The 12,347-nt window shown below is 40.9% G+C and overlaps 1 long non-coding RNA gene across 2 annotated transcripts; it reads right to left on the bottom strand.

Annotated features, from left to right (window-relative positions):
- Positions 1-214: 214 nt before the first annotated feature.
- LOC105662971 (uncharacterized) lies at positions 215-12,316 on the bottom strand. Of its 2 annotated transcripts, XR_013039430.1 has the most exons (5): positions 11,878-12,316; positions 10,854-11,366; positions 10,334-10,709; positions 3,825-4,013; positions 215-3,191 (listed from the first exon to the last, which is right to left on the bottom strand). It is a non-coding gene; the product is annotated as an uncharacterized LOC105662971 (long non-coding RNA). The 2 variants fall into 2 exon arrangements; XR_001096455.2 differs by lacking the exon at positions 10,854-11,366 and having other exon boundaries at positions 11,878-12,306.
- Positions 12,317-12,347: the final 31 nt, after the last annotated feature.

The following is a 12,347-nucleotide window of genomic DNA, read 5'->3' as shown; positions in this document are numbered from 1 at the left end:
TATTAAGAAATATTCTTATTAAATTGTTAGATGAACTTCAAAACACAAAATCTAATTATCATCTACAACTTATCAACAAGACAAAACTGAACCATGATGTGAAGCCAAAAAATGAACAGCATAACAAATTTTTATTAAACAGACTCTTTTTATTAAATAGTCAGATCAGTTTGAATAAACAAAATGTTAAAATCATTTGCAACTTGTCATCATATTAAAGAGAGAGCACCATTAAGAAACATTTTTTATCAAGTCAGATTAGTTTGAATAAACAAAATGTTAAAATCATCTGCAACTTGTCATCACATTAAAAAGACAGCACCATTAAAAAACTTTTTTTATCAAGTCAGATCAGCTTGAATAAACAAAATGTTAAAATCATCTGCAACTTGTCATCATATAAAAGCGAGAGCACCATTAAGAAACATTTTTTATTAAATTGTCAGATCAGTTTGAATAAGCAAAATGTTAATATAATTGTTTATCAATATGATTGCAGCGATGCTAGGTGATCGAAGCGCGCCGGGTGAAGCTTCGAAATAGTAAAAGATGTCGCAGCCGCCATCAAAACCCCATGGAAAAGGCGGGCCAGGGGGTTGGTCGGCCAGACCCAACATGCCAGGCCATTACAGACCCCCGTCGCCATATAGTCCTTCGAGTTCGCCGCATCCTCCGCGTCCTCGAGGACCACCGACACCGGTTCACCATGCTCATCCTGCGTCTCCTCTGACGTACTCCGGAATGATGCACCCGATGAGTCCGGTGCCTATAGGAATGCCGATTTCACCTGGTATATCCCCGGTTTTTGGATCGCCGACTAGCTACATACAGTGTCCGAGACCTAGATGGCCTTCGCCTCTTCCGATTGGGAGTCCTGCACCTAGACCTTACATACCCGCTCAGGTAAGTTGAAGATGTTCATTTATTTTTAATATGGTTGAGGTTTTTTAGTGTTGGAGATTGGGGTTTTTGTGTATATTGGGAGATTGGAACTTTGGATGAATTGAGGTTGTGGAGGATGGTTATGGGGGATGGAGTTTGGTGAGGTATGTGGGAACTGTGAATGTGAAAATGTGAAGAATGAGAATTAGGGACCTTAGAAATTCTCGTCGTCTAGGATTCGAAAATTCCTGAATTCTCAGGTCCCCAAATTCTTAAAGCATCGAATTCTCAAAATTCTCACATCACCTAATTCACAGAGTCCCCAAATCCCATACTGTTCAAATCCCTAAATCCCCAAATTTTTGGTCCTCCGAATTCCCACACCGTCCAATTCCCAAATCCCCAAATTCTTGGTTCTCCAAATTCCCTCACCGTCCAATTCCCAAATCCCCGAATACTTGGTCCTCCAAATTCCCAAATTGTCGAATTGTCAAATCGCAAAATTCTCACATCACCTAATTCCCAAAGTCCCCAAATCCCACACTGTTCAAATCCCCAAAACCCCCAAATTCTTGGTCCTCCAAATTCCCACACCGTCCAATTCCCAAATCCCCAAATTCTTGGTCCTCCAAATTCCCACACCGTCCAATTCCCAAATCCCCAAATTCTCACATCACCTAATTCTCAAAGTCCCCAAATCCCACACTGTTCAAATCCCCAAAACCCCCAAATTCTTGGTCCTCCAAATTCCCACACCGTCCAAATCCTCAAATCCCAAAATTCTCAAATTTCCATCCCCCAAATTCCCACCTCCCCAAATTCCCTAAACTCGAATCCCTCTCCACGTCCGAATTCACGCACAGAAATTCCCATTAACAGCCCCAGAAAATCGTTATCGGAAGATTGCATGTTAAAATCAACTGTCGGTAGAAGCGAGAGTTAACTGGCAGTGAAAGCCTCTAGGTTTCAAGGGTTCTCGAGAATCGAAATTCTTTTGAGTCACGGAACACAGAAGGTGAAAGCTCGGCCGCTTTACCTCGAACAAAAGGCACGATCTGGATGTTCGCGTTAAATTTTACGATCCGCTCGTTCGAGAAGGTTGAAGAATCGCGATGACGAATTCGCCACGTGGAGCGGTTCTGCTTTCGTTTGCAACGTCTTCTTCGACGCCCACGCCGTGGCACGCGTTCGCTTCTTCGAAATAGGGACCCGAATAAAATGTAGGCCGAGACGCGTTTCGACGACCGGTTTCTCAGGTGCAATGTGAATGCACTTTGGTCGCAATACGAAATCCACGAATATACTTTCTTCATTTTTTTTTATAATTTATTTTTTTTATGAAAATTCCTTCTGTGGTTTTTAAGGGAAACAGATAATCTTTTAATATGTTCTCTGTTAATATCACATCAGGTAGATGATAATGTAGACTAGTTTAATGTACATATTGTTTATTAGGATGGTCATATGTGACTGGTCATATGTGCAAATTCAGTCAAATTAATTATTTAGAAGAAGAAGAGAAGAAATGTCGACACAATGATGTACAGATAATCTTTTAATATGTTCTCTGTTAATATCACATTAAGTAAATGATAATGTAGACTAGTTTAATATACATATTGTTCATTAGGGTGGTCATATGTGACCGACACAGTAAATTCAGTAAAATTAATTATTTAAAAAAAAATCAGAAGAAACGTAGAAACAATGATACACAATAATAGATTAAAAAATGAAATTGAAATACTACCCTTAATTTTAAAAATTCCACTTATAATATGTCTGAGTACAAATGCACTGTGATCATCAAAGTGTCAATTACATTCTAATTTTTTATTAAAATACTGTAATTTGTTATTTAAAATGATTACTATGATTTTCAGTATAATTGAACATTTTATTTCTACATCATTTTTTTGTTCAACTTCATCGAATCAATTTTTGATACTCACAGAATGTTGCCTTGTATCACTGTTGAAAAAATAGCGCTATTTAAAATGTATCTACAAAAATATTTTTAGACAGTGTTATTTTTAAAGAACATATGTATTTTTGATAGAGGGTAATTCTATTGGGCAGAGAATTCTTGATACTTTCTTGCTCCACTTGTTTTCGAGTAGTTTCAAACGATTATGTCATCTGAAATTCCCGACATGTTCTATACGCTCGCAGACACTCTCGATAGATTGTATCTGCTGATTCGATAGAATCCGCTCGTGATAAATTCGCTGACCGGGTCGAGGATTCGCGTGCTGACTCATGAACAGCTTAGAAACTGATGAATGTTCCCTGTCCATCAAGATCACGAACTGAGAGAAAAGAGAAAAATCTTTGGGGATTGAGAGTAGGGAGAAACGCGCTAGAATCGCTTGCAATTTACAACTTCGACAGGGTGCAATTAAAAATAATATAGAAAGGAGAAGAATTTGACTTATTAGCAAAATTGGGTTATCAAAAATAATGAGTGCTTCTTGTGTCACAAATTGCAATTTACAACTTTAATATGATGACGACTGAATAATATTAGTTTACGAGTGTCTGACAACGAATGTCTGTATCTACTGCAGCATCGTATGCCACATATGTCTGAATCCACTGCAGTGGCATAAATATATCTAAAGAAACTAACAGCAATTTTACAAATATTCATAAAATATCTTATCATTATTATCTCTTACATAAATGTCTTATTATTATTACACCATCCATTTTTTAATACCCAGAACATAAAAATTTGATCAAGAAAAGCAAGAACACACAGAACATGAAAATTCACGTAGCAAAAGATGTTAAGAAGGCCAGTAACCAGCGATCAATAAGGAAGTTATAAAAGCAAATGCTTCATAAAAATAAATTGCTCTTAGAAAGTAATTGAAAGGTTGCACCGTCGAAACGATTACAGGAAGCAGCAAATGTAAAAACCGTATTGAGTCTGTACTTACGTCTTACCGTGTACGTAAATAACGCTTGCGTTAACATGCGAATAGATATGCATACATATAGACGGATGTATTCTGCTGAGAAACCTCAATGAATGTCACGTGCTTTGATGTGCAAAACAAACTTACGAGGTTTGCCTCTGCTTTAGTTCACTTTTCGTCTTTCATGTTGCTTTTGGTGGGAATCACTTTCTGTCAGACAGAAATTTTATTTCCAAATCATTTCCGTATTTAAGAAGTTTAGTACTATGTACTTTACAAATTTCATACTTTGTACTTTGCGAGTTTAATACTTTGTACTTTGCAAGTTTTATACTTTGTACTTTACAAATTTCATACTTTGTACTTTGCAAGTTTAATACTTTGTAGTTTGCAAATATAAAATTTTTTTGAAGTATTTGAATATTGAGTGTTGAGATATTAGAATGATGGATATTGGAATTGTGGTGTTAGAGTGGTTGGACATTAGGGGTTGGGAATTTCAAGTGCTGGAATGTGGAAGTGGGGAATTTTAGAGTGATGGAATATTAAAGTAATGGGGTATTAGGGTAATTGGATAACTTGAGTGATGGGATATTAGAGTGCTGAGATGTTAGAGTGCTTGGACAGTCGAATGCTAGGATACTAGAGTGGTTGGATAGCCGAGTGCTGGGATATTAGAGTGCTCGGGTAACAAAGTACTAAGATATTAGAGTGCCTAGATAACCGAGTGCTGACATGTTCGAGCGCTAGAATAGTCGAGTGCTGGATATCAGAATGTTGAGATTTTCGAGTGCTTGGATAGTCGAGTTCACAGACACTCGAGTGCTTGAATATCCGAGTGATGGAATACTCGAATGCTTGGACACCCCAGTGATACCTGATTGATGGGACACCTGAGTGATGGGACACCTGAGTGATGGGATACCCGAGTAATGGGATACCTGAGTGATGGGACACCTGAGTGATGGAACACTTGAGTGATGGGATACCTCAGTGATGGGACACCTGAGTCATGGAACACCTGAGTGATGGGGTACCTGAGTGATGAGATACCTGAGTGATGGAATATCTGAGTGATGGAATATCTGAGTGATGGAGCACTTGAGTGATGGGATACCTGAGTGATGGGATACCTGAGTGATGGAATATCTGAGTGATGGAACACCTCAGTGATGCGGTACCTGAGTGATGGGATACCTGAGTGATAGAATATCTGAGTGATGGAATATCTGAGTGATGGGATACCTGAGTGATGGGACACTTGAATGATGGGATACCTGAGTGATGGGACACTTGAATGATGGGATACCTGAGTGATGGGACACCTGAGTGATGGGATACTTGAGTGATGGAATATCTGTGTGATGGAATACCTAAGTGATGGGATACTTGAGTGACGGGATACCTGAGTGATGGGACACCTGAGTGATAGAATACTCGAGTGATGGAATATCTGAGTGATGGAATACCTGAGTGATGGAATACCTGAGTGATGGGACACGTGAGTGATGAAATACCTGAGTGATGGAATATCTGAATGCTAGAATATTCAAGAGCTGCATACTCCAGCCCTTGAATAACCTTGCGATGCAATATAATATTATAGTACCATTAAGTACCACACTCCCACACTAAATAAATACTAAATCTTACCAATTTACCCCTCCAATAAAAAATTCCCTCTCACCATTAATTTTGTCCATGTAACAGAGTTCCGCAGAAAGCGGTACATCGTCACCCTTAGCCACCGGACCAGCAGAATACATGATCGGACCCTACCGACCCGGAGATTACGAGTACGTAGGAGTTCCACTGGATCACTCGCAAACGGAGGAAGAATCCAGTGGACCCAGCACCGCGGAAATAATCGCGAACCAAAGTCAAGATTACGTGGATGAAAAGTTAGCCGAGTACCAGGCCACGATACAGCAGCTTCAAAGTGAGTACCAATTATTCCTTCTGTTCCTTTCGAGCTAATAATAATCGATGCTATAACTGGTTTATCGCATTGAATATTCCGATCGTCGATTAGCGATAACGAGAGCTAGGTCGATTGATTATTGAACACTGTGACGCGAAATTCTGATCTATTTCTGAGTATGAACACCTCTGGCGGAAGCAATTCTTGAAGGCATTAATCATGCATTTATAACCGAATGCTAAATATTTGCAATATATTATATTTTTATATTTTCAAATTTTTAAATATAAAAATATTTAAAAATATATAATCTTACATTTACATCTTTAGTACATTTTTATGGTCTCATGTTTGAACGTTGATTTATTTATTTTATGAAAAATAGAACATATGATACTTCGATTGTTTGACTCTGACTTTAAACAGGGAAAAACCCATTCAAAAGCAAGGTTGTATATATTTCAGGAATCTTTTAATAGTCGACAATCTGAATGCAAATTAGCGAGAGTATGGCTCGAGAGAAACAGTTTTTATTGGCATTCATCTGCGGTGAATGTTATTTCTGTACAACGTTCAAGATAGACATTGACAATGATCTAACCGACCAAAAACCGATGTTTCCGATGCGCGAATGCTTTTGGCAAGCGCGGAGTCAATGAAAATCAGCCTGCCAATTCACAAAGTGCATCCTGCGATATTGATCCCTAATATATTTCACGAATTTTAATTTCCATTTCTTCCAATATTGTCTACATTGGTTATAACAAGTTTTTGCAATTCTCTATCGTCTTACCAATCCATACGTGAACGCAGCATTGAATTTTGCAATCGAGTAATTAGCACACAACTAATTAAACCAATCGTGTTTAATCTTCTGGAAAACAAGTTCATTGCACAATGATTTCACTGCAGGATCGATATCCTTCATAAACCGAGATATTCGGTCACACGTGTGGACGTTGCTCGTCTGTCTTCGAATTCGAAGGAGAGCAAATATTATGCCAACATTTCGACCGGCTTAAAAGATTTACGCACGCGGTGAACCCATTACTAGCACACTTCTCAGAAATGTTTATATAATTCCCATTACTTATATCCGGAATCTATAGAACACTGATAGGTTCAAAAAATATAGATACTGATACGTGAGAGGGAAAAGATTAACTGGTTATATAAAGATATTTAGAGTATTTAGAGTCGAAATTTTTATTGGGAGCTATAGAATTGATGGTAGGTGTGATATAGTAAAGTGCTAGAACTTATAGCACTGCTATGTGGATCATAGATATTAGATATTAGAGTAAGAGCATCATAAGAGATACTTATGATGAGGTAGAGTGCTAGATGTGATTTTAGAGTGCTTATGATGAGATAGTAGAGTGCAGGAGGTGATATCAGAGTACTATGATGTTACAGTAATGGGATAGTAATACAGGGGTATTATAGAAGTAGTCTAAATGTACTGTGGTATCAACACAATATTGTGGTAGACTACTAGGGTGTAATAGGTGACAGGATGCTGGAACATTGGGATACTGAAATGTTGGTATAATAGAATATGGGAATACTCGAATGTAGAGATGCTGAGGTGGGATAATGCAATGTTGGGATACTCAAATGTAGGGATAGTGGAACGTGGGGACACTGGAACGTGGGGATACTGAAGGTTGAATGCTAGAAAGTGGGGACAGTGCAACGTGAGGATAGTGGAAGGTAGGTATAGTGGGTCAGGGGGATACTGGAACGTGGGGGTACCAGAAGGTGGGGATACTGGAACGTGACAATACTAGAAGGTGGGGATACTGGAACGTGGGAGTACCAGAAGGTGGGGATACTGGAACGTGGGGGTACCAGAAGGTGGGGATACTGGAACGTGAGGATACTAGAAAGTGGGGATAGTGGAACGTGGGGATACTGGAATGTGGGGATACTAGAAGGTGGGGATAGTGGAACGTGGGGGTACTGGAATGTGGGGATACTGGAAGGTGGGGATAGTGGAACGTGGGGGTACTGGAACGTAGAGATACTAGAAGGTGGGGACAGTGGAGCGTGGTGGTACTGGAACGTGGGGATACTAGAAGGTGGGGATAATGGAATATGGGGATACTAGAAGGTGGGGATAGTAGAGCATGGGGTTACTGGAAAGTGGAGATACTAGAAGGTGGGGATAGTGAAGCGTGGAATACTAAAAGGTAGAGATAGTGGAATGTGGGGATACTAGATGGTACGGATAGTGGAGCGTGGGGGTACTGGAACGTGAGAATACTAGAAGGTGGGGATACTGGAACGTGGGGGTACCAGAAGGTGGGGATACTGGAACGTGGAGGTACCAGAAGGTGGGGATACTGGAACGTAAGGATACTAGAAAGTGGGGATAGTTGAACGTGGAGATACTAGAAGGTGGATTCACTGAAACGTGGGGATACTAGAAGGTGGGATCACTGGAACGTGGGAATACTAAAACGTTGCAATGCTAGAATCTAAGGATAATGGTACATAGGAATACTGGAAAATTATGGTGCTGAAATACTAGCTTCCTAAAACTCTAAACTCCTAAATCATTAAAACACTAAATTACCGACGCACCGAAAAATTGAAATACTAAAATAGTGAAACGCTTACTTCAATCCTAAGATACATTCTATATTTCACAAATTCCAAAGAATATTAAAATATCCTCCAACATCAAGCCACAAAGACTAAGAAACAGATTATAATACTCAGCCTACCCAACGCTTAATGACAGTTCACTACGCAATAAAATTTGAATTATCCCAAGAATCTACCTTCATCTACGAAACACAAGAATTATTCCATTTAGCCGACCTACCGCAACAACTGGCTCCGTAACAATTTGCATATGTACATCGGTTGAAACGAGACCGATTCGCGAACTTTCGCATGCTGCTAACGCGTATCAATCGGTATCTTGTGCTAGCGTGTGTGATTCGCATACTTATTCGCTGAACCGTGCAGAAGAAATAGAAGACGATGGCTCGGCTATTTATAAATAGATGTGACGAAGCACCTGCCGTTGCTGTTCACTATCGCCACGATTGACTTTTTCTCCTTGGACGCGCGGAAATTATCGACGAATTAAGAAGATTGATCGATTTCGATGATCCTTCTCTGCGTGAAATCTTGCTGCCGATAATAATTCACTAAATTGAGGCTTCATTATTTCTTGCCAATAAATATTTTTGAAACTGCTAGATAGATACTGATATCGGACTGCTTTCTTTTGTTGATAATAAAGATAATTTTTGTTATTGCTGAGCTTAAGGTAGATCTGGAGTAATATCCGGTGATTAGGGAATGAGAATTATTTTTTAAATGTGACTTTAGGTGAGTCAGTTAAGATTATATTTTGTGCTGTGGATAATTTTGTAAAACTGTAAAACTGAACAGGTGTGAGTGTTATATTGAGACGTAGACTACTACATGTCTGGACCCTTCAATTCCTATACATCTAGCTAAATTCCCAAATTCCTCAGACTGAGATCATTACATTCCAAGATCCCTATATCCCCAGATGTCTACACCCCCAGATCTCTACATCCACAGATCCCTAAAATCCCAGAATCCTAGAATCCCACATCTCTAGACCTCCAGATTCCTACACCTTCAGATCCCTATAATATCAAATTCCTGAACCTCCAGAACCCTAGACCCCCAGATCTCTTCACCCCGAGATCCCTGAACTTACAGATCTCTAGAGCCCCAGATCCCTACATCCCCAGATCCCTAAAATGCCAAATCCTTAAACCTCTAGATCTCTACTCCCTCAGATCCCTAATCCTCCAGATCCCTAATCTTCAGATCTCTAAACCTCCAGATCCTTAGACCTCCAGATCTCTAAACTTCCAAATCCCTGGACCACCAAATCTCTAAACCCCCAGATCCCTAATCCTACAGATCCCTAAATCTCCAGATTCCTAAAATGCCAAATCCCTAAACCTCCAGATCTCTACACCCTCAGATCCCTAATCCTCCAGATCCCTAAACTTCCAAATCCCTAGACCACCAAATCTCTAAACCCCCAGATCCCTAATCCTGCAGATCCCTAAATCTCCAGATTCCTAAAATGCCAAATCCCTAAACCTCCAGATCTCTACACCCCCAGATCCCTAATCCTTCAGATCCCTAAATTTCCAGATCCCTAAACTTCCAAATCCCTGGACCACCAAATCTCTAAACCCCCAGATCCCTAATCCTGCAGATCCCTAAATCTCCAGATCCCTAAAATGCCAAATCTCTAAACCTCCAGATCTCTACACCCCCAGATCCCTAAAATGCCAAATCCCTAAACCTCCAGATCTCTACACCCCCAGATCCCTAATCCTCCAGATCCCTAAATCTCCCAGATCTCCAGACTCCCAAATACCTAAACCCCCAAGTCCCTATCCCTCCAATAGCCTAATCCCCCATCTTCAATCCTAATAAAATAAAATAATCCAAAGAAGTAAATCGAATACAATGACACAATTCCGGTTGTTTTGCTTACCAGTCACGATTATCATTGAACACGTATTACGCAACGATGATTTATCGATAACGCGTCACTGTTTCGCGGAATGGTACCGCTGATAAAACTTGTACCGTTTCTTACCATGTTCCACAAACGATATCGGCTTAACTCCACATTTTTTCCTGCATTTTGCTGGCACAGTACTTCCACGAAGTAGTTTGTATTAAACGAACCTTAACCAATGATATTGTCCGCTATTTATGAATCTTACGACATGTTTATTGGGACGTTTTTAAACGACAAGCTAAGAACCAAAGGTAAAATGTTAATTCGAAATTGTGAACCTCGATTAATCATGTTCTGCATCGCTTAATTCCAAGATTTTATCTCCTGTATTAATAAATATTCTTCGGAGAAGCTGCGTGGGTGTCCTCCGTCTATTTTCTCGCAGAAAATACTCTGTTTGTTCTACCGATGGCCATTACCAACGGCAATTCACCTTCATTCAACAGTCGGACTGAAAATAAAAAAAGCGTCTTCAATTACGGCTCGTCATCGCGCGAAATAGAACCGCGAGTAGCCGGTTAATTTGTTAACAACAAACTATGTAACGCGATCGCCGTTTTAATGATCGAAATTCTGTTTCTCGGTGAATATTTACCGGTTCTTTGCAAAACTGCCAGGAACCTCTTGCCAAGTGAACAGATGTGCAAATATCCGCTCATTATCGACTGCTAAACCATTCATTCGTTAAGCTATGCGATTTGAAATATTTTGAAAACTCAAGAGCATTCGACCCTGAACATCTGGACACTGGTCAATGTTTTGAAATACTGTAAACAGTGGGCCTTAACGCGAGCGCAAATGTATTTCGATGCAAGGATAGAGTTATGGTGCGTGGAATTACGATGCGTGCAGTTAGGAGGCGCAGCGTTATGGCGCGTGGAGTTATGGAACATGAAACTACGGCGCGTGGAATTACGGACGGTGCGATGGACGGCCCATAGGGTTACAGTACTGGGAATTATAACGCGTAGAGTTATGACGCGTGAAGTTACGATGCGTGAAGTTACGAATGCGTGGAATTACGACGCTTGAAGCTACGATGCGTGGAATTACGGCGCTTGAAGCTGCAATTCGTGGAAGTACGGCACATGAAGATCACCGTCTAGAACTTCAAAAGATACATGGAATTATTTAGCGTGGAATTAGAGCGCGTTTAAGTACGTCACGTAAAAAATTACAATGCATGCAAGTGCAACGCATGGAATCATAGCACATGGAACTACGCGACGTGGAGTTAATATAAGAAGTTTAAACGCCTGGAATTACAATGCTTGGAATTACAACGTGTGAAATTACGGCGTGTGGGAGTACGACGCATGGAATTATAGCGCATGAAGCTGCAACGCGTGGGATTACGGCGTGTGAAAGCACAGCGCGTGGAAATATGACGCAGCAGGTGGAACTACGACGTGTGGAGTTACGGCGCGTGGGATTATGACGCGTCGAATTACGGCGCATCGAATTACGATGCGTGAGATTGTGGCGCGTGGACTTGCGTAGAACTATGATGCGTTACGATGCGGAGCTGCATGTGCTTCAACGGTTTCCGTGAAATCACACGTTGAATTATACCGCATTGTAAATCGTACGTACACCTGTTATAACAGAAAACGCATTACCAGAAGAATAGGCCACATTATCCAGAATTCGCAAGTTATCTCGTACCTAGTCGATCGGAGCTATCGAACCATCCAAGTGATGAAAGTCAAGGACGAAGGTGGTACCACGAGTCGGAGATCGAAAAACTGTCTCGAAAGAGGAATAACCAATTAGAATCGTTAGACGATAGTTCGCGACGTTCAAACGGCGCGGCGCCGAGTGACATTTAGCTCGCCAGAGGAGAAGGACGCAGGATAAAGCATCGATCGGTCGGCGTGTTCCCATCAGGAAGGTTAGCTCGTCCAGACAGAGAGAAGGATAGTCGGTGGTCGGGTGTAGACGACGTACGGTGGCGCATGGTTCGCGTCGTCACGAACGTCGTCATCGTGGCTCGTCGCGGCTCTTGGTCGTCGTCGTGGTCCTCGTCATCGTGCAATGCGGATCGTGGACAGCGGGAACTGGCGGCCGGGGGGAATAGGAGGGCACGGAG

This window comes from Megachile rotundata, chromosome 9, assembly GCF_050947335.1.
Source record: "Megachile rotundata isolate GNS110a chromosome 9, iyMegRotu1, whole genome shotgun sequence".
Classification (NCBI taxonomy): domain Eukaryota; kingdom Metazoa; phylum Arthropoda; class Insecta; order Hymenoptera; family Megachilidae; genus Megachile; species Megachile rotundata.
Note: the sequence above shows the minus strand (reverse complement) of the source record. Positions and strands in the feature narration are given on the sequence as shown.